Here is a 23,239-nt window from a genome sequence, read left to right as displayed (position 1 = left end):
AACTGACATGCTGTATTTTGGTCAGTAGCTGAGRTTCAGCTCACCTCCAAAACCACTGCTGAAGAGCCAGAATAGGGAGGTGTAGCAGGTGTTTTAGGGTGTTCTGCATGTGAAACTTGTGTGTCTTTCTTTTCTTACAACTCTGCTTAGTTCGCTTCCGGAATATCAATAAATCACAAAAATCGGTGTTTTTTTAAATAYGAGCAGAGCTCTGAGAAAAATCTTTTCTTGCTGTGTGTTAGAAAASTGTAGCAAGTAAGCAGGAATGCATCTGTGTTTTGAAAACAGGAAGGCTAGCAGTGAATAGTCAGCCAAGATCATGATCGCAGAGTAGTTCTCAATTCTTAYTGCTTTTTGTCTTCCCCAGAAGCTATTACAATGGTTTCTTCCTGCATGGAGATACTTCTTGAAAATCAGCTACTTTGAAACCTTTGGGTTGCCAGGCTCTTCTCTTTAATTGGCATCTCAAGGTGAGTGTGAAAAGGAACATGTAGGAGGATGTTGTTCCCAGGTGGTAATGGCTACTTTTCTCTCTTTGCCAATAGAGATATGCTAAATTCCTTTGCTAGAATTATCTTGATATTGAATAACCTATACTGTTTTTTTTTGCTATTGTATTATTCCCTTAAATTTCTGTTGAGATTTACATGTGCAAATACATAAGTCCACATAATATTTCTGTCTAGATCCYCATGAGCTGCAGAGCATGGCACTTGCCTCTTGTTACTGACCACACCAAAACTCACCATTTGGACTTCTTGTTCTCACTGCAGAGTACCAGTTTGCTTGCACAGTTTTTGAAGAGTGTGAGTCTGGCTACAAGTGAGATCAACAGAAACCCAAACTTCTCACTGTTACTGCAGTTTTTGATACCTGATCCAGCTACTGAATTAGTAATGACAAACCAGCTTTGAAATAGYAGCAAAACTGAATGAAGGCCTGAATTGTATATGAGGCTACTAGCTTCTTTCTTTCTTTCTCTCTTTTTCCTTGCTGCTAGTGTTGCCTATACCAGGTCATTCAGCAGTCCTCTTTTTCACTGCAGATGAAGCACAAACACTTCTACAAGTTGCTCTTCATGCCCACAATGATGCTCAGAAGCCAGCTACTCTTGTCAGGAATACTGTAGTACAAAAGTGTAATGCTACTCACTGTCATGCCTCTGTTCAAATAACTTCTGGATTGGTAGTCTACCCCAGCATGATAATTCTGGTGCATACATCCAAATTTTCCTTTGCATAATAAGGAGAAATTTTATATAAGGAGAGAATTTTATTACTACTTTGCCAGTATAAACTAATCACCTTTACTCTGAGGAACATACTTACAGCTTTTCAGATCAAAGGGGAAAAAAATCTTATTGTTAGGRTGATGTGCAGGATCTAGTGGCTATGAACAATTGCAACTGAGACCTGAGTACAGCTTGGTTGTGTGTTTGGATTTGGGAAGTATCTGTGCCTCTTCTTCATCTATCGTCTGAGACTAACCCTGGCTTTTATATAAAGAGCTGCAGTTCTCCCTAGATTTTTAACCTCAAAACAAACCAGGGACTAACTTGCTTAAAATAATTAACATATTTTTGTATGCATGCATTCCAGGTCTTCACTCAAGAAAAACCAATAAATTACCTTTAGCTGAAATTCAAAACCCTTAGTGACAGATTTAAGGTAGAGGTAGAGCTAGCTCTTGCCGCTGCCTTTAATGCACTTGGATCTGGTCCATGCACAGCATTTTAATTTAACTTGGGCAGATATCACAGTACCACAGCTGAACCACTCCTAGAACTGGTAACAGACACCACCAGGACTAGCACTGTGCTTTGTAAATAAATCTGCTTGCTAGCAACCCTGTATAAATCGCTAATGCAAGACATGCTGTACAGCACAGATAAAGCTTCAGCAGCAGATCTTATAAAGCATCCAGCACACACTAGGAACAGCTGCAATATCCCTTCAGTTGCTCCCCTAACCAGATTRGAAAGCCCATACTAAAGCATTGAAGACATGTGACAGACTGTGTGTCTGTCTTCTGCCTTTGCCTACTAGTTTAAGTACATTGTGAAAAGTTTTGCATACTTCTCTTCAAAACAGCAGATGAAGTATGAAGTTACATATATGGATCTTATTTCTTTATCTCTATGCAGAATGGGTATGTAAAGGKGGTGATACTCGCAAAGGATTGACATTCAGAGTTGTCCTGTAAATAAACTAGAAACTTCTTCAGCATGTAAGTATATAGTAATTCTTAAGRTATCTCATAAATACCTGACTAAAGGGGTTGAAAATATACTTGTTCTTGTCTGTTCAGAAAAACTTTTGATCCTGTTATGGTGCTGGTAGACTGCACTAGAAGCACATGCTGCTGATAGCATGGTTTTCCAGGGCGATGTGAGCTTACTTCACCCTTCTGGGTGAGCCTCAGCCCCTGGCCTGTGAGCACAAGTGAAACTGCAGCAGTTCTAATGGGGTCACAGCAAGGTGAGTTATTTGATAGTCAGGCTCATATTCTCTGTCATATCCAGTAAATCTGTCAATCACTGATTGAAAGAGGAAAGGAGAAGGCTGGGGCAGGATTTGGAGGGAAAAGGAAGTTCTTATTTGTATGATCCATAGCAAAGATCTTCCAGGTCACAAGAAATGAGAAGGAACAGTTCCCCTGAAATGCCCCTCAGAGGCAGAAGATTGGCAAAACCCCGACACAACAATATGTAGAATGTATTGGTGCTGGGTGAAAGTGTTTCTAGCTGAGACAAGGCCTGCTCTACACTCATAATGTGTAGAAGCCATTGCACACATTGTACAAGCCCACACAAGCCAGTGCAAGCAGTTCTGTATGTACAAAGTTTACTGAAAACATTTGTCTCCGTTATGTCAGATTTCAGCTCCAGACTGGTTTTCTTTCATAATGAAAATGCAGGGCAACTTGAATTCCATCTTTGCTATAAGAAGTTGCAAATCTTTAATGTTCAGTGCTCCATGCAGATGTTATCAGTGCCTGTAACTCAATTTTCAGCCACCATGATAATGGGTCATGGTAAGGTCCCACAAGTTACATGTTCTTCCCTATAGCCAAAAAGTAACTTCGCTAATAAAATGCTTTGTCCTGGAAAATCTGATCAAGTAAATATCTCTTTCCTCAGAAGCTGGTCTATGGAATCCTTTGAAATATAAATTTTTAAAATGTAGAGGCTTGGAGGGTTCTTTAGGTGATGTTTCCCCTTGGAATCCATTAAGCAGCATTTACATTTTTCTGGGAAGGTTTTCAGGTGAAATGAACCATAAGATTGCTCCCGAGTAAACATTCATCTCTACCTAGAAATGGCCTCATTACTCAGCAGGTTATACATTCATTACTGGTTCTCGTCTCAAGAGTTTCCAGTCACCTGGAGTCTCGTCTAAGTGTTTTAGCATTGGCAAAAATGGGTATTAATGATTGGACCTAATAGGGCTACATTGTAAGATTTGATTTGAATGCCACTGAGTAAGTGGGCCACCTGGAGCTGACCTGCCTGAAAATGTCAGCACAGCATGTGACTATTGAGAGGGTTAGGCACTGCTGTTTCGATTAGTCATTTCATGACTCTGTCCCTGAATCCATCCATTCAGCCTTTTTTGGGCTTAAAGCCARCCCCAGYTGCTCAGGCTGGGAACTGCCTTCTTTTAGGAAGACCAAAGGAAGTGATTTGTGTTGTGTCTATTTGAATCAAAGATCAGCAGGGGAGACTTTTTTCTCATCACAAGTGAATTCAAGGCTGTGGGTGACAGGTAGGCCACCACTGCAGCTTATAATGACTCCAGTTAAATCCCCAGCTGCATACTTTAATTGCAAGTTAAATTAGGGTATTGTACAAAGAGGGTTCCAGATGTAGGTGTCTTCCTTTCTTAAAATAATCCTTAAAAAGCAGTGACATGCCTAAAGCTCTATCATGTGGTAAAACTTTTCTGTCAACCCATGACAGGTACCAATGGGCTATGCAATATTTGAATGCAAATCTGACTCCAACTCTAACATTTAAAAGATTTTTTTTGAGACACCCATCTCTGGAGTCATCCCTCTTATTCAGAAATGTAGTTGYGCACTAAATATAGAGATCAAAATTATAAATAATGTGAATTTTGTGAATTGAATGAAGTCAATTGTGGTGACTGATTTCAGAAAAAGGTAGTGATCTCCATTTTTGAGCAACAATAGTCTGTGTCTGATTATGGGCTTGAAGGACAATTCAAGTCCTAAGGGACTTTTAGAGGTCCTTAGAGCAAGCTCCTGCCCAGAGTAGAGTTGGCTATAGGGTCAAAGCATGTTATACAGCATTTATCATATTACTTCAATGTCCATCAGTCTGTGCAAGTGTTTTGATTCTTGCCCTCACCTCTTTCCTCCTGCACAGTCTGAGGATCACATACAGCAAGGTGGTTGGACTGGATGATCTTGGAGGTCTTTTCCAGCATTAATTATTCTATTATTTTATGAGAGTCTCCCAAGTTTGCTTTAAATAGTGTGAATATACATTTAATATACATATTAGCAAAATACTGGAAAACAGAACTCAAAATGCCTCTGTGCTTATTCATACCTTATTAACTTAGTTCAGTTAATCTTTAGTTTTGATTCTTGCCTCACCACCTTTCTTCAGCCTTAAACAGGAATTCACAGAGTAGCTTTCAATCCATTCATTAAAAAATACTTACAAAAATGTGCTGTATTTTTGYCATGTAGCTGTGACTATAATATGAATGTCTCAAAAATGATTTTTTTATATACAGCAGAATTATATCTCTGAGCTGCACACTAGTCACACGTCTGCATCTGTTGTCATGCCAGCCCTTTCACATGTCTTTTTTATGTTCTCAAATACAGACTTTCTTTCTTTGTGTGTGATCAAAGAGCTCTGTTATTGATACCACCAGCTTGTCAGTTGGTCACAAGGTTTTATGAATTTGCTACCCTGTTTCAGTATGCCATTAATTTTCCTTAGAAAAATCTTAAAGAGATGATCTTACTCTTTTGAGCACTTTGGAGACATACTTCCATTTATTAATCCAATTAATCCAATTAATTCCAATTAATCCATACTTTTAATGAAATACTAGCAGAAATATTTCCAAATCATCACCACTCCCTCCTGCCTGTGCAGGAGTCTATCTTTGACGAAAACAGCTCCACACTGGAGCAGYCTGGGGGCCCTTCCCTCCTGCTTCAAAGAGCCTGGCTCCCAGATGCCTGCAAATGATAGTGCTAGTGCTGGAAGTTACCAATGCTCGAAGTTAGGAGAAAATAGTCACACAACTTCTTTTGCTTATTCTTCAGATTCTATTTACCAAGCAAGCTCTCTTCTTGGGCTGAAAAGTATGACTCAGACCTATGTGAGAAAGCATTTCAAGAAGCTCATGAGTCTTAATCATTATCCTCCACCAGATGTCAGGGAGCTCTCAAGGTTTTTCAGAGACAAAACTCTAGTTCTTATCCATCTGCTCAGGACTAATTAAAATATGATCTGGACAAGACCAAAATTTATCTTGAATAACTTAGCACAGGAAGAAAAAGTGATAGCAAGATGACTCCTGTAAAACAATTACCATTCTGCAGGCCACAAATACTCAGAGCTATTGTTGCTATCCTTTTGCACAGTAACTCTAACAGGCAATCCTTTTGTCTCTATGCTTATGAGGAATGTCTTTCAATGGTCCCATTACTTTTTATATCTATCTACAGGCTCACAAAAAAGACTGAGCTGAGCTGTGTTGGTAAGTTTTGCATGACTTTGCTGCATCCTGGTGCAGGCTGATGTGGAGAGGTGTTGTAAGTTTGTTCCTCAGCAAAAGAAGACTGTGATATCATTGCCCAAAGGCAGCAAGTGTAGAAACAACATCCAGGAGAAWGGGAACAATTGCTGATACAACAAATCTACAAGAATTACATTCAAAACAGAGTAATGGAGGGGTAGATTTTCTCTAATAAGAGTTTAAGAAGAGGTTTTTGTCTTAATTGTTAGTGGTAAATCAAAAATATATACATTTGTTATGAATACTTGAGAGAATAAGAGTCATAGTAAAAAAACATAAAATCCAACTTCTAAGTATAGAAATAGAAAGGTTTGCTTAGCCTGAAGAAAGGAAGCTCATGGGACACCATATGACTCTCTTCAACTACCTGAAAGAAGGTTGTACCCAAGTGGGAGTCAGCTTCTTCTCTGTAACAAGCACTAGAATGAGAGAAAATGGCCTCAGTTTCCACCAGGGGAACTTKAACTGGATATTAGAAAAATTTCTTTATGAAAAGAGTTGTCCAATATTGAAACAGACTTTCCAGAGAAGTGGTGGAGTCCCAATCAATGGAAGTATTTATAAGATAGGAAGATGTGGCGCTCGGTGTGTGGTTTAATGGTGGACATGGCAGTGCTGGGCTAATGGTTGAATTTCATGATCCTAAGGGTCTTTTTCAACCTGAACAATTCTATGACTCTATGGTTCTAAATAACTATTCAAAGTGAAAACAATCTGCATTATTCCATACAGTGGGCTAAAAAAAGAAATATAAATCACAGAGGATTCATGCTGAAATTTCATTCCAGTGACTCAGATAGTTGTTTCCAAAAGAAGCCCCATACATAAAACGTATGATAAGAGAAACATAACCAATCATTTTTAAAACCTGTAAATTGTAGAGACTCATTTCTCTCTCCTCCCCTTATCTACTTCACCAATGCCATCACAAAGCTATCACCCAGCAAGCAGAGCAGGTAGCACTGCAGAAAATATGTGCAAGGAATTGGAAAGCAGGTACTATGAAAAAACATAATTATGCTATATAAAAATATATTTCTTTTGGGACATTCATATTAAAGCTACATCCCAGGAAAGAAAAATTATATTTTTCTAAAGTGTGGAAGTTAAAAGTTTCTCTGCAAGATTCTATCTAAACCTGAAAAAATGAATCTTGATTTCTAGATTGGCTCGTGAACATATGCAGCAGTTTTCCAATTTGTTCTGTTGTATGGTAAGACTCTGGCAAAAAAGAGCTAAAATGAAAGATGTATTTGGTAGCTTTTGGGAGAAGCTGATGTGAGAGCCAAAAAAAGGGAAACAAGGGAAAAGTTCTGCTTTCCTGATGTGAACTCTGGGCTTTTTTATTTGGATTTTGTCTTATCAAGTTTCATACTTTCTACACGATTTGTCTCCTTAAGGTATAAATTTTTRAACCCCGTGGTTTCACGGGGCTTAAATAAATAATTTCTTCCACTGTGTAAATCATGTGATATATTTAATTATGTGAAGTTACAGCCTTAGCTAATAAGTTAACAAAAATAAATTTTTTAAGCCTTTCCTCTGGATTTTTTCATGGGACTGAGGATGTTTGGTTTTACTTTAGTTGCCTGCTGATAAAGGCTTCAGAAACTGTTTGTCAAGAGAATAATGAGACTATTTGGAATATGCATTTTTCTTTTGAAACGTCTTTTCAAGAGACTTACATACATCTTACCAAAACACTTCCCATGATTTCTCCTGAGACAGGTTCACTGCTACATGTGCTGCTTCTACACAATTGCTTGTGTTTGGCTCTTCAGGGAACTAAAACTGAATAGACCTATTTCCTTGATGACTGGTAATGCATGAGTATCAGTAAATATTGGACTGATTTAGGTTTTTTTGTCTTAATACCTGAGAAAAGAAGCAGATGTATAAAACCCCAAACACTGTGAACTCATTAACAGTCTCATTAACATTTGAGTGAATTCAAGAGACAACATTGGAGAAGTGGGCTTCATTTCAGTCCGCATTTGTTCTTGATTCTTCAGAGAATGCACAGACATCATCTGGGATCTGAGGGCTTTGTCATACCTACAGCTGAGTGATTAATTTGAAATTTGGAAGGACTTTCTTGTTGAGTCATAACCTCCAAAGACACYTCTTCTGCAATTCCAACATAAAGCATTTCCACCTTCTGCTTGCCGCCACATATTACCATAATATTGTGAACCTCCTATTTGAATCTGCCCAACATTCTCTGGCAATAGCTAGAAAAAAAAAATATTCTTTTCACCATGCCCCATTTTCCTGTTCTGCTGTACAGTGTTGACCCATGAAAACCTTTGTCACTGGGTGGTGGGAACTAAACAGATGAAATCTCCAGTACCCCATCACAGGTGATAAACTCAGTCAAGCCCTTCCTCCGCAGAAAAAGTGGATTTCAAAATGTTTTTCCCTAACTGCTTCTTCTGATGCAGCCAGGCAGGAGCTTAGATAGGTGGGCCATTCACCAGAGCCAAGGSTTGAGGGAAGTCCCAGCATATCCCAGGAGGGGATTTGTGTTTGCATCCATAGGCAAGTGGAAGGCCGGGGCAGTGCAGTGTCTCTCAGCTCAGGGGACCATGGGTGGTGATGGTGGTAGGACTGGAGCCAGGGGCCTGCCTTGCTTGCCAAGGATAGCCAGGTGTCGTGGTTTAGACCTTGGCTGTAAGCCAAAGCACCCATGATGTTCCCCTCCCCACCACCAGAGAGGCAGAGGGGAGAGCAAACACCAAAATTTATGGCTTTTAGATAAGGTAACATAATTGTGAGAAAGATATATACATATATATATGTATATATATATCCTAGAAATGGTCAGACAGGCTGAATAACTTAAGTTGCAAATTAGATTTATTACTAAGGATTACTAAGAACACTATGGCACCGGCGAGGGAACAAAGACAGGGAAAAATTTACAAGGAGAAGAAAAAAAAAACCAGGCATTTTAAGACACCTGTTATTCTTCTGCGAACCCCTCTCTCCCAGGTCGCCCCTCCCCACCCCTCCATGTGCCTTCCCATGTGCAAGGGGGGCAGGAATGAAAATCTAACATAGATCWAACTACTCATAATGGAAATCGTCCAGCACCATAGGAGAAGAGTTCTTACAGCTCCAAGATGTGGAAGTTCTTTTCCCAAGAAACAGTCAGTGTATAACTSCTGGTGGCATGGGATTCTTTTTCTTTACCTCGTGGGAAGAAAGGAAACAGTCCTCCAAGGCCGGCTGCTTCATTCTGAGGGCAAGGCCACTCTCTCAAATCTCCTGGCAGAACACAGTTTCTTTTAAGCATCCATTTGCTTCAAACGGGGGGGGATGTGGGGGGGACATCTCTTTCCCCTGCTCCCTGGGGAAATCATAAGATTTAGTCCAGCACATCCAAGGCCAATGCAGGATCTCTCGCTCTTCACAAGTCTCTCACAGAAGACAGTCACCTTCAAGAACAGTCTTTTCCCGTGGTTGAGCACCACAACAAGAAACACCGTTCTTTTTTCTCGTCCTTACTGTGATCTTGTGTCTCTGTTTTTTCTCACATCTCCTCACCCTCTTCCTCTGTCCCGCCCCCAAGTGCAGGGGATGATACTAACAACCTAAAAACTAATGGCGGCTGCTCTCTATCTTTTTTTGAATTCTTCTTAAGTACAAGACCATACCTCATCACAGAGGTGTAACTAGCATGTGCAATTGGCCCAGGCCTGACCAGCAGCCTGTCCATCAACCTCAGAGCCACACTGGATTGGTTCTAAAACACAGGGGGCAGGGCTCCTTTTGGTGCAGAAGAAGGAGAAAGCTTCCCGAATTTTCTCCCAGGAGCCATCTTTGTGGTTTCTTTCCCATTCCCCCACCACCAAAAAACTGGACCGAGCAAAACCAAGACACCAGAAAATTCCTGCGGACCTGGTGAGGTTGGGAAGAAGCTGGGAAGTGAAGGATTCTTGGCTCTYAGCAGCTGCCTCCAAATACCATCCCTAATTTCTTCAGCCTTGACTGTCTATTTATTAAGCCAGTTTTATTTAAAGTGCAACTAATATTAAGGTCTGTTTCATGTGCAGAAGACAGCAGGTCCCAAAAGTTGCCTTTCCTGAGGAAGCATGATTCTGGAACTGAAGAGCCTCTCCATCACCACTGGCACCTTGCTATGTGCAAAGTTTGGTTTGCAAACCAGGAAGGTGAGGTGTTGGTCAGGAAGAGGACGAAATGGCTTTTTTCTCATCACTAATGAGAAACATAACGTTTCCTTTTCCAGTAGCATGACTTATTTGTCTTCAGTTTTTTGTCTCTATCTRCTCTAGAACTATTATAATGGTGATTTCTGTTACTTTATTAGTGCCTCACTGGCTTTAAAATGGGTCTTCTACAGTGATGTTGTACTAATATCTAATTGAAATGTTTTAAATGAAACTTGAATTGTGTTGACATTTTAACTTCACCTCTGACTCAAATAATTAATACATTAAATGGGCCCTGAAATATCATGAACAGCCAGTTTTGAAGTATTTTAAATTAAAAAAAAGAATTAGAGCTAATTGAACATGACATATCTTTCAGAAAATTTTGAAGTAACAGTTCAGATGCACTGAATACCAACCCCCTTCCTTCTCCTGAGCACAAGAAGTATTTGTTTCTTTTAAACATCAAAATGTCATGAATGTGCCTTTTAACCACATTTGTTAAGAAACGCACTGAGGGGTGGTTGGAAGTAAACATAAGTTTTAAATGTTCTTAATTGTTTATCCGTGCTCATTGCATGGAGCTCATGCACCCCAAATAAGAAAACAGTTATTTCCATGACTCACAAGCACTCAGAAAAAAATATGGAGTGTTCAGMTACCAATCTGCGATTTTCTTGCTCCTTGAAGTAAAAACATATTCACAGCTAGTACAAAAACYACTTTGGTCATAGCTGTAATCACAAAGGACTAGCAGTAATGTGCTGCTGTTTGTTCTTTCTTTTCCTGTGCCCCAGTCTTGGTCTTTGCCATGTAATGGACAAGACATAATCAAGTCTTTCAGTAAGATAAATAACCTGATCTCCTCCTTTGAAAGCTGAATAATATTTAGGGGGTGGAGTAGAGACCTTTACCAGATTTGTAATTTGAGAACAATTGCTGTTAATGAACAACTTTCTTACAAAGCACACAAACCAATTTTCATTCCCATTCCTATTCTGACAAYGCAGAAAAAGGCATCCAAAATGTCAAGAATCAGTTTCATTTAATTAACAGTAATATTTATTCATCAGTTGAGATATTTAGCAAGGAACAGTCTCTGGAGGAAAAGGAAAGACGAGGGGGGCAGCTGATGCATCCTTTTGGCTGTGAAGCCTTAGACAAGACAAAAATGCAGAGACCATGAGAGTAAGCAACAGCCAATACAGAAACCACAGTTTCATTTCTGGTAATGGGGCTCTTATTCTCAGCTTCATTGCAAGCCAAATTCCRGTGTTAAACACTTACGCCTGTTTCTCTGACTTTCTCTGGTCTCACAAGGTCATACAGAACTTTTAAGGTCACCCATCTTATTAATTTTTGTGTCAAAGACTCAGCTCACTGGCAAAAGACACAGACTTGGGCATGCCTAGAAGAAGAAAGCCAGCTAATGTGATAATGGAAAAAAATCGAGATGGGGGAGGACACTCAGATCTCCCATCCCACTGWGAACACAGCTGTCACTACAGGAGCTGGCAGCATCTTGGTGAACACAGAGGTCAGTTCTGGAAAGTTCCGTACTGTCACTGAGGCCACCCCAGGGTCTCCTGGTCTTGGAGTCATCTCTCCGGAGCATACCAGGTACCCTGCAGAACATTTGACACATATGCCCCCAGCATGTGACATCAGCTGCTGCAGCATTGTAGTCAAGGCTACTGTAAAAGGAATAGCAGAGGTGGGACAGCGTGGAGGTAGCACCTCTTGTTGACCTCAGCTGGATGACATCTTCCAGACACATGTTTATCGTCCATTTTACTACTGGAAATATTAGTTTGACCTGGARTCATAATGTGGTTTTGCAGCTCTGTGTCCCTTGTGTCTGAGGGACATCTGAGGGTACCAATCCTATTGGTGTCTGATTTTTGGCAGAGTAAGCTATTTATGTGCAGGATGCCTGGAAGAAACGGTTCTCTGAAACATGCCCAGGTCTTGTCCTGAAGAGATCTGGCAGAACAAGGCTTGTTGTCGAGAACAATTCTTGCCCAGACTGATGGTTCRTCAGCCCCATTTGGTGGCTGGCACCCTCTGATCAAATGATATAAATATTTTCAGTGAATATCAAGAGCCAGCATCCAGCATAACAAATCTGTGCTGTTCCATTAACATGTCCTCCTGCTTCATGAACTTAACTGAATTGAATAAAAAGGGGAGATTGCTTCTCTGTGTTTTGCTCTCCACAAAGTAGCTGTATTTCAGCATACAGTTTTGACCCATAGATTTTCTCAGCTTGCAATTCTCTTATTTGATGCATGCAAACTCAGGTTGGGGCTTGAATAATTCTATATTATTCACTTGAAGCATCTTTGCAGTTAAAGTCTGGTACCACTGGACTACACTCATATTAAAGTATTATCTCTTCGCACTTTATTCTAGTATCAGTAAAAGAAAGTAAACTGAAAAACCTAATATTACAGCTAAAARATGATCTTTCTATGTATTCCTGAGATGATTCTCTTTAAGCCAGTATGGAGGGAAGAAGGGTGGGGAATTGTGGAYGCCTGCCAGGATCCCTATTAAACACCAATTTATTTTTTGTTATTTAATAAACAATGTTGAAAACACAAATATCAGTGGGATAAAAAAATGGTTTATGTAAGTGGCAGTGGGAAAACTCTGTGGCAAACCAAAGGTGAGACTAATCCTCTAAAAGAGGAGTGAGTAATCACAGCTGAGTCAGAGCAACCTTTCACTGGGTGCTGAGTGCGTCTGTCCGTGAGGAGCTGAGCATTTCTACTCCTGTGACAATGGTCACTGCAGGCAAGGCAGGACCTACACGAGCACCAGGGCAGTTTGGAAAAGACAAGTGGAAGGGCTGCTTGAATTTCTAATGAAACCTGACCAAGTGGCTTTCTTTACCATCTGTGTAAGGAGAATTGCCACTGAGCAGTATATTACTGGGGGTAAAAGTGCTCCATGTCAGTCCCCCAAAAAAGTGGAAAAGAATCATTATAATGCATTTCTTTAAGAAGGCCAGAGAATCTGTTCAAGAGTGCTATTAAGCTAGAAATAAYGTTAACTAGAATAAGAGACATATTTCCAATGCTCAGCTAGGATTGTGGCACTTTATAGTTCTTGCTAAAGGCGTGCAAGATCAGGAGAGAGTTTAGTATGCCATTTCTCAGGGGAGCTATTTGCCTTATGGTATTTATTGCAGYTTGCATAAATAGAGGATGAGAGGGATGTTGATTCTGAGTCTTTTTCCTAGGTAATAATACTGAAGAAAATAAAAGAGGTGGGTGGCTAGGCCCCAGAGTGTGCTCTAAAGGTTGCAAAGGGAAATTGTCTCCTTTAACATGTTCCATTTGCAATCTTCTGTGTAATGAGTTGTCCCTGAAAAGCAAAGGTGTGTTCCAAAACACTATCAGATCCTTAGTTAGCTGCTGTTCCCCATTGTTTCCCAACAAACTGGGAAGGCTCAGGCTGTTCCAGCAACCTGTAACTGCCAGAAAGTGGGGATCATTTTTCCACCTTCTCCCAGCCTCAGTTAACTCACGCTTGGCCCCAGATTGCATTGGCTCACCGAGTCCTTTGCTAAGCTGCACTGTCTCACTTTCTTGGCAGGGACTGATGTGAAAGATTCTCCATGTGAAYGGCACAGCGGAAGGTCAGACACACTGGAGAAGCCAGGAGGAGGAAGGAGGAGTACATGAGCAATGTGACTCCAGCCTCTGTCACTAACATCCTCTGACATCTCAACAGAGCAGACAAAACCTTCTCTTTACCTGGCTCCTTTTATTTTTAAAGGAAAAGTAAACAGCTTTAAACCCTCACTTCTCCCTGTCTCCACCATCCKGAGGGGATGATGATGATGAGGAAGGTGATGATGGTGACAATGATAATGATRATGATGATATGAGCACAACTCACCTGCTAGCTTTGTCTGCTGGTGTAGGCTGTGTAGGCTCCTAGCACATCCCCTTGGGTAGTTTGGGATCTGTGTTCTTCCAGGCAGTCGTGGTGCTTGCTTACCTTCACTGCTCCTGAGGCTTATCCAGTCTTGGGGAAAAATGCAAAAGAGTGAAAACAAACCACACTATAGATTCCTGTCAGATGTTCGCTTCTAAACACAGGCTTGATAAATAATGCTTTATCAGTATCAATGCCCATCAGTGACCATATTGTTCAATCTTGCATTTGGGAGTGCTTTCCAATTAAAAGCAAATTGCTGAAAGAGACTTTCAAATTGGTTTCATTGAGGAAGAAGAAATGAAGGGAAGCTACTTGAGATCTGACAATAGCTAAAGTGATTTGTAAGCATGAGGCACGCAAGATAACATTTAATTAAYGGTGACAAAAATAGAACATCACTTTGAATTTACGTAAGTTCTCTTTTTCTACGTGTGAGCAATACCCTTTCTTTACGTTTCTCTTTTCAGAAAAATGTGTTAACCCTCCATTCCTGTAGATGCTATACCAGTCACAGGATGGGCAGCATTTCCCCTCCCTTTTCAAAGATTTCAGTACTCTCATGTATGGCATGTATGGACAGTATGTTCCAAAAAATCTCAATCAAATAATTTTCTCTAAAAAAAATCTCTAAAGTGATTGTATAATAGAAATTGGAAATAAATCATTATATCTGATTGTACAGAAACTTGTTTAKCAACTGCTGCATGAATTTGAAACATCTCTGTGGTTTAATCAAGTATTATGCCCAGAGCACATGGAGAAGCTGGGATGCCTGCAACTCAGCTGACAGTTCTGGGCCCCCTGATCAGCAGAACCAAACAAACAGGGTTTTAGTGCGAGCCATCTGATCCATTTTGGATACCTGCTGTTCCCAGGCACTGTTTCTCCCTACTGACCAGTGAGAGGGCTCTGACACAGTGGATGACTCCAATTATGCTGATTATTCAGTGAGACAGATCTTGAGAAGGTCTTGGCTCAGAGCACACCTCCCAGACCCATTATTACCCCAAGTGATCACAACAAATAGGAAACCACAGCCTTTGCTCAGTGCACCATGTGAAAATATTGCTGTCTGCATACAGTTTCCATCCTGCATCAGAATGTCAGCATTGAAATGGTCCACTGAAATGTCAGCATTGAAATGGTCCACTCCACTGAAATGGTCACTAGCTTTGCACCAGAACCCTCTCCAACCTCTCTGGCAGGCTGCCCCCTGCTTTGCAGTGACACTGGGCAAATCGCCTCTCTAAGARCACCATTCCTGCTCACCTGCTTTGACAGTCTGATGGTGGCTGATGACCGAACAGCAACTGTTTAGTAGGATCCAAGGTGTGGGACAGGGTGCCTGTCTAATTCGGTGATCCTCCTAATACCCAGGGAAAACAACAGTARTAAGTAGTAATTGTAAGTTGTATAGGAATTAGTAGTTAACACACTGGTAATCCATAACCAATTATGCATGGCAATTAATGAATTCTACAAGAAACATGAGCACATGTGGGATCTACTTACGTGATCTTATTATTCAGAATTAAGTTGTGCTCCAGTTTTTGTGACAGTTGTTTTAAAGTTGCCAGCAGCACTGATGATTTTTCAATGAAGGGGTCTCCTAATTGTACCCTTGAGTTATGATGAACCAGCTTGGCCTTTTCCAAATAATCTTCCTTTTGCATCTGAGGCAATATAGGCTCCAAAATCTATTTGACTTTGGTGTGTCCTCCGTAAAGCATTCAAATATGTCAGACTTTTTCTGACACCTGTCAGAAGTTTTCCTCCTGCTCCATTTTTCCTTAATATGATGTTAAGGACAACTGTCCAAATCAGCCAAGAGATGGGAGCACCCTCTCATGGATCATGTTTCTCAATTAAGCTGGTTTTGAATAAATGCAAGCCACAACCACTGGGACAAATCCCCCAAGACTGAGTCCAGTTCATTCTTCATTTTAGATTAGATCACCTAAACACCATTACCACTGTATCCTCAGCTAAAATTGTGCCATCCACTGCCTACAGAGATTGACAGCTCAGATAAGCTGAGAATGAGCAKGTTTTGTATTTTTGTAATGCCCATTATCTGTGTTCAATCGAACCAGATTATGATAGTACACATAGAGCAATTTCCATGTTTTGTGAAGAATCTATTTCTAACATGAAAAATACTGTATTCGGACAGGTAGGGCTGATATAGCTGTAGTGACAAATGGATCAGCCAAAAACAATCTCCTTCCAAAAATAGCTACATGTTTGGATGTAACGAGATGATAAATGTGGGTGTCAGCAGCATTAAGAATGGGCTTTATTACGCAGGGATGGCTCTGTGAAGCTTCCCAGTTTTACTTTTTTTCTGCCTCTTATTTTGAGGATCTTCCTGTTTCTAAGCTGGTCTTTTCTATTTTTCGTCACCTCCTTTACTTAATGGAGCCCTATGTACTTTCGTGGGAGTCTTTTTTCGCCAGTTATGATAGTAATGTTGCTTCTTCCCAAAGCTTCAGCTCAACCCAGGAGCTTGCAGCAATATGAAGTCAAAGGACTTTTAGTACAATAAAAAATTGACTACACATTCCCAAAAGTGARTCTGGAGCTCTACTGATTAAACAGTTAGAGACCCTGCTTGGTTGTCACTTAATTTGGGACACTTCATTTTTAGCTTCCAATTAGTTGTTTTACCTGGCAGAATGAAGGAGAATTTATTGTAACTCAAATTCAGTTATGGCAGAGTAAGAAGTGTGTTATCAACTTCATTTGCCTTGCAAAATGGCCAGATTTCCAAACAAAAATATTTTTAAAAGAAACCAGAAACTTGGGTCTATGTTTGGACCACCTTCAAAAGATGCCCAGTTTAATGATCAGTTTACTACAACACCTGAATTTGAGTAGGATTAAAACCAACAGCTACTTCGAGGTATTGCTGGTTTTGTCGTGCCTTCGTRTGCTCACAGCAATGACAACGAAGTGCTTTGAACCTGCTTGTTGTTCTATGTGCTTGGTGTATTCCTTAGGCCCAAAAAACTCACCAAAAGAATATTTTTCTCTTTTAAATATAGACTTCCTAATTCAAAAGCTTGTGAAATCTTTTCAGAGCGGTTAGGGCTTGATTTCATCCCCACACGTGCAGCTCCATACTAAGGATTTTTTTGAATCTACAAAACCCACATTCAGATACTTCCAATATCAGGAGATGCCTGGTTTGGCTTGAAGTAGGTGACAGCTGTAGGTCATGGAACTGCATGYATCCAACTCCTGCTGAGCCACACACCTCGTGTGACTTCTCACCACTGGAAGGGGCTTTGGACTGGGGGAAGCCAGGTGAGATCAGCTGAGACTCTCAGCAAGTACCTCTGTCAGCATAATTGAACCTCTGACGTCTGAACAAGCTCACAGAAGGAGYGATCACCATCCACCTTCTGTGTCTGAGTTCACCCTTTTCTACTGTGCTGTAGATATCTGCTGGTATCTGTCAGTTAATTAAAGCRGAGTTTTCCAAAAGCAGTGATTGTGCTTCAGACAAATTATCATGTTTTATAATGATAAAAATATATATTTTTATAATGATAAAAATCTACCATTATGATAATTCTGTAATTTTTGTTTTTGTTGTGTGATAACAAACATCAGTCATCCCCTCTACTATTACCTCAGATTGTTTTAATAACTGAGGTTTATATAATGTTTTATTTAAATACATGCCAATGCCTGCCTCTAGCAGCACATGTCCAGGGTATGTATGGTGGTCAATGGTCAGTGGTCAGTGGTCAGTGGTCACACTGAATGATAGAGCAGCTTCTGCTGCTCTCATCCACAAAGGACAGCCTACCCCAAGCATCTCCTCACCCCCAGCAGTGGGAAGCATCCCAGGGTAGGAGAGATCCTTTAGGAGAAGAGCAGAGATTATCCTCACTTGACAGGTTTGCTCAGACTCCGAGGAGCATTGGAAAAAGGAGTCTACCATACTGGCATCCTCTGTCATGGGGCTCCAGGAGCCTGGGCAAGGCAGAGCAAGGATGCTACCATGGGAAAGGAGGAGAGCTGGGGTGCTGTATCTGTGATCTTAAAGCTCAGAGGATGTTTCTCCTCTGGCTCTGGGGCATGTCAGGTCCTGGCAGAAGCAATGAGGCACTCCTYATTTGGCTTTTCCTCTAGGCCCTTTCCCTTCTTCAGAGTCCATCTCTGGATGCTCTCCAACWGCTTTGTATCCTTCTCCTACTGTGGCACCCAAAGCTGCCCCCAGCACTGAGGTGAGGCTGCCCCAGTGCAGAGCAGAGCAGGACAATCCCCTCCCTTGCCYGGCTGGTGATGCTGTGCCTGRTGCCCCCAGGACACGGGTGGCCCTCCTGGCTGCCAGGGCACAGTGGGTACCAAGTGGTGGGACATCCGCACGCAATGTGCCYTTCATGAAATAAGCATCATGTACTTGACCTGAAGGATGTGCTTGGGGGTCTTCAAAATGCTGTGTGAGTCCTGATCGGGGACACTGAGCACTGATATACAGATGAGAGGCTTGGTTATAAATCTGCTTGCTTTCCTGTTGAGGGGCAAAGTTATAAAAAAAAAACTATTAGTCAACACTGTAATTGATGGTTTGATGGTAATTTGCAGCAGCACAGTACCATGAATATCAATTTTATTCAAAAGAACAGATAATGAAAACTTTTCATTTTGTAGTGACTCACGTGTAATACACTGCATTTCCTTTAATAGGAAATGATGTGCGTACAAAATCCATAGTTGCTATGATTAGTTGTTGCTGATCTTTAAAGATAAGAAGCAAAGTGGGGGGAAAAAATTGAAAACTGTGTCAATTTATCAACAAGAAAGTTACTCAGATACCAGAAGTAATGAGTCTCTGAATAAAAATGACTATAATGAATCACTTCCTTGAAGTATAATTTAGCTGTGTTTAGAACTGAGTAAGTACAGCTTTGAGGTCCTAAGAAGTGTGCATTTCATGAAGGCAAATGRCATTTCTTAGAGTCATTAAAAATTAGTTTGATCTCTTTAACGTAATTGGTACTACATAGATTCCAGCACAGAATAATGGMTTTCAGAGCTTTTTGTACCCTATCTGCAAAAAATAATGTGGTCCCTACAGATACATAAAATCTACTTGGCATGTGAAACCAGTGCAGTCTGATGGCTGGAGATGTATTTTAAATTCGCTGGGGCAGACATTAAGTGGGAAGCAGGTTATACAATCAAGCACCTAATGTGTTCTGCAAATCTACTTTCCTTACTACTCAGCTTTTGCTCAGCTCCTCCCAGACTGYTGAACAAAACTTCACCAGAGAAAGCAGGACATGATTTCACAGACTYACTGTTAGCAGTAATTTTGTAATGCCCACTATCTGTGTTCAATCGAACCAGATTATGATAGTACACACAGAGCAATTTCCATATTTTGTGAAGAATCTATTTCTAACATGAAAAATACTGTATTTGGACAGGTAGGGCTGATATAGCTGTAGTGACAAATGGATAGAAGAACTTAGAAGATGTTTTAGAAGACAGAAGTCAACATAACTTTAGCAGAAAAACTTAAACTTATAAAAATTACTGTGTGTTATTACAGGGTTTAATGCACATTACTGGCCATAATTTTTTTTCTTTTACTACATTATGAAGAAAAAATTTGATTCTGGGAACAGATGGTCACTTCACAAAGCAAGAATATGTAATATCTCACTGTTGTTGGTTTTTCTAAGTTACAATTGTTCTCCTGAGTTTTTATCTCCAAAGACAAAAATCAATAAATGAATAAATAAATAAAGGAATCATAAAATATCCTGTGGTGGAAGGAAACCACAAGAACCAAAGTCCTGGCCCTGCACAGGACATCCTTGTGAATCACACCATGGGCCTGAGAGCATTGTCCAAAAGCTTCTTGAACTCTGTCAGGCTGGTGCTGTGGCCATTTCTCTGGGGAGCCTCTCCTAGTGCTTGCTAACAATCTGGGTGAAGAACCTTTTTCTGCCCAAMCTAAACTTCCCCAGTTACAACTTCAAGCCATTCCCTTGGGTCCTGTCACTGGTCATCACAGAAAAGAGATCAATGTTTGCCCTTCCTCTTCCCCTCATGAGGAAGTTGTAGACCACAATGAGGTCTCCCCTCAGTGTCCTCCAGGCTAAACAAACCAAGTGACCTCAGCCGCTCCTCACACAGCTTCCCCTCAAGGTCCTTCACCACCTGTCTTGCCCTTCTTTGGGCACTCTCCAATAATTTCGTATCTCTCTGCTATTGTGGCACCCAAAGCTGYCCCCAGCACTGAGCTGAGGCCACCCGAGTACAGAGCAGGGCARGACAATCCCCTYCCTTGKATGCTGTGCCTGATCCCCCCAGGACACGGGTGGCCCTCCTGGCTGCCAGGGCACTGCTGGTTCATGTTCAACTTGCCATGGATCAGAACCCCCAGGTCCCTTTCCATGGCTCTGCTCTCCCGCCTCTCATTTCCCAGTCTGTCCATACATTCAGGGTTGCTCCAGGTGCAGAATCCAGCACTTACTGAACTTCATCTGGCAGGTGATTGCCCATCTCTCTAATTAATCCAGGTCTCTCTATAGGGCCTTCCTGCCTTCCAGGGAGACAACAGCTCCTCTCAATTWAGCATCATCAGACCACCTTTGATAAAAGATTTCTAATGCACCTTACTTATTGAAAACAACCCTTATTTTCTAAACATTTTTATTCTTTAAAATTCCAGACAGGTGGAACAAGTCCATATCTGCTCCTGTATCAAGTCCTACTTTTTAAGGCTCTTGGCTGAGATTACCTCAGTTTGTTAGAGCACAGTGCAAATAACACCAGGATTATGGGTTTGATCCCAGGACAGACSGTTTAAGAGTTGGACTTGATGATCCTTGGGGATCCCTGTCAACTCTGAATATTCTGTGATCTGTGACTGCTCCATGTTGATGGGTCCCATAGCAATGTTCCCTTTTCCATTGCCAAAAAACTCTGGATAAACATTTTTCAGTTGGCTGATTCTTTCAAATGCCAGGGGTCACTTCTTTAGGGGGATTTTTTTTTCCAATAACTCCAAAATATTTCTATCTTCTTTTCTGAATAATTTTAACAACTCTACTAAACCTGTGCATTAGTATTAATGTATTTTATTTATACCTRGTATAGAAAGAAAGAAAAACCCCAACATTTCAGCTGAAAAATTATTGCCTGATTTTAAGCAGAAGAGTTTTCATCATTAAATCTCAATTAAGGTTGGAAATGCAGCTTCCCTCTGGGCCACTCACTATTTTTCCTGAACAGCCACCCTGGATTTAATGATACTACAGCAATGCAGGAGTTGATTAATGCCCTATATCACTCTGTCTTTGAACATTTTTTTGCAGTAAGAATTGCTGATTACTCCCTTTCCCTGCAAACAACCATTTTAACAGTAGGATCTTTAGCAGCTTTTGTGCTACTGAAGGGTTTTCCCCGTCATTGCTTGAATGCTGGTTAACCCATCAGTTCAAGGTCTGTGATTTTCTTTTTAAGTCTAACACAATGCTCTTGTGTCATGTGAAGTTGTGGTATCAGGTCACCTTTTATATCACTTCCCTAAGAAAAAGTCCGTGGTGATATCAAGTAAAAAAGATGAAAAAAGAAGGTTTATTCTCAGACATCAGAGTCTGCACTAAGTCTGTCACTAACACCTGTTCCCAGTTATTTTTTGAGTTTTAACATCAATTGTGAGATCTGATTATTTTACCYGCAGTGACAGATGATAGGCGTCTAAATACTGGACATACAATTTCTTCTCAAAGCCAACATTTCCAAACACTTCCTCACCAAAGACTTYCATCGCATTATTTTTTTTAGGGACCTGATTTCTTTCTTTATTCTTAGGAGGCTTTCCATTTTCTATCAGCCTCAAGGCTACAACCTTGGTAATTGCTAAGTTTTTTCCTTGTTTCTTTCAACAGATATTTGTGTTATTTACCTATTTCTAATCCTGCTTTTTAAAACTCATTTACAAATTTTCAGTTGCCTTTTTAAAATTTTTCTTCTTGCAGTGCTTTTATYGCTTTTTTTATTTTTCACTTATGGGGATAATTATTTCCTTACTTCTCAGGTACTAAACCYTTGAGGATTCATGTCATTTGACATCTAAGAACTGACTTCTTGTGACAGAAGTTCTGCAACTCCTGAAATGAGGASGGCCTCCAGAAATACACATATGCAAATTGAAGTGACTCGATTTTGTGCATGAGGTAGATCTTAAAGCACAGACAAGAGAGTGCCTGGCTGTCTGGGACCCAGGTTTGCCCAAGACAGCTATCAGAGAGAAGTGGCATCATTGATGGTTCTGCCTACATTTATGTTGATTAAAAGGTGTGAAATGACAACCAGTTCTGAAAAAAAACACTATGTACTTGAGTATTACAAATGAAATAATATCAATAGGTGCTTCCAATTACATGCAGAGTGTTGTTTTTCATTCTCATTCATCCAGAATAATGTTTTTTTTTTAGTGATAGAGTCAACTATCGGTGCTTTGGAAGGTGAAATCTCAAATCTTCTCGCATTAAGGATATTTTTTAAAAGGTCTTAGAAGTTTGGTGGTTTTTAAGCCAAAAAAAGTACCACATGAAGCTGAAAGGTGGAAAATCTACGAAACTGCATGAAGCAAAAGGCTCTGAGTRTACCTTCACTGGTGACTTAGTCCTCAGCTCCTGAAATCTCTTTTTGAGGTTTCAACTCCTCTGTTTGTTTGTGACCAAAGACTAAAGTTTTAAAGACCTCTRTTTCTCTCCAGTTTTAAGGTAGGCATGAATCATGAATGGGAACAGTCTGACATGGGAACAGTTTGACATTATTCCCAATTTTCCAAATTATTCCCCACTCCCCATTTCTGGGTGCAACCCAGAAACTGCCCTGGTAAAGTTAGGTGTTCAGGAAAAGGTGCTCAGGAAAGGCTGGTAGGGCTACCTGCAGTTAGGGCACCCTAACTGGGACAGGCACTCAGAAATGATGAGCTGAGCGACATATTTGGGGACAAACATGCTCTGTTACCGCAAGTTTTCTCACACAAAATGGGTTTTCATTGAGCCCTGATTTTTCTCTCCCTGACTGACCAACTCAGAAGCCTTCTGTGACGGCCACATCAATGGAATAGGGAAGTGTTACAGATGTTGTTCGTCTGGTGTTCTGTAAAGCCTTTGACACAGTTCCCCACAACATCCTTCTCTCTAAATTGGAGAGATGGATTCAATGGATAGATTGCTAGGTGGATGAGGAATCAGCTTGAGAGTACATCCAAAGTGTAATGATCAATGCCTCGGAGTTGCAGAGGCCATCAGTGATAAGTGGTATCAGAGGCCTGTACTGGGACCAGTGTTATTT

The 23,239-nt window shown here is 40.7% G+C and overlaps 1 long non-coding RNA gene across 9 annotated transcripts in view; it reads left to right on the top strand.

Moving 5' to 3' along the window:
* The window catches only part of LOC130572264 (uncharacterized), a 54,960-nt gene that overhangs the window by 6,946 nt on the left and 24,775 nt on the right, over positions 1-23,239 (top strand). For 3 of the 9 annotated variants that reach the window (XR_008965200.1, XR_008965202.1, XR_008965195.1), the window contains exons 2-3: positions 368-470; positions 2,144-2,226. This is a non-coding gene — a long non-coding RNA (uncharacterized LOC130572264). Of the gene's footprint in view, positions 1-367; positions 471-2,143; positions 2,227-5,712; positions 5,745-9,838; positions 9,956-13,555; positions 17,433-21,968; positions 22,108-23,239 lie in introns of those variants that run through there. The other 6 variants (XR_008965194.1, XR_008965196.1, XR_008965199.1 and 3 more) reach the window with 5 other exon arrangements.

This window comes from Malurus melanocephalus, unplaced genomic scaffold (assembly GCF_030028575.1).
Source record: "Malurus melanocephalus ecotype Western Australia unplaced genomic scaffold, MMel_1.1 scaffold_31, whole genome shotgun sequence".
Lineage (NCBI taxonomy): Eukaryota > Metazoa > Chordata > Aves > Passeriformes > Maluridae > Malurus > Malurus melanocephalus.
This window is presented reverse-complemented; position numbering and strand designations above follow the sequence as displayed.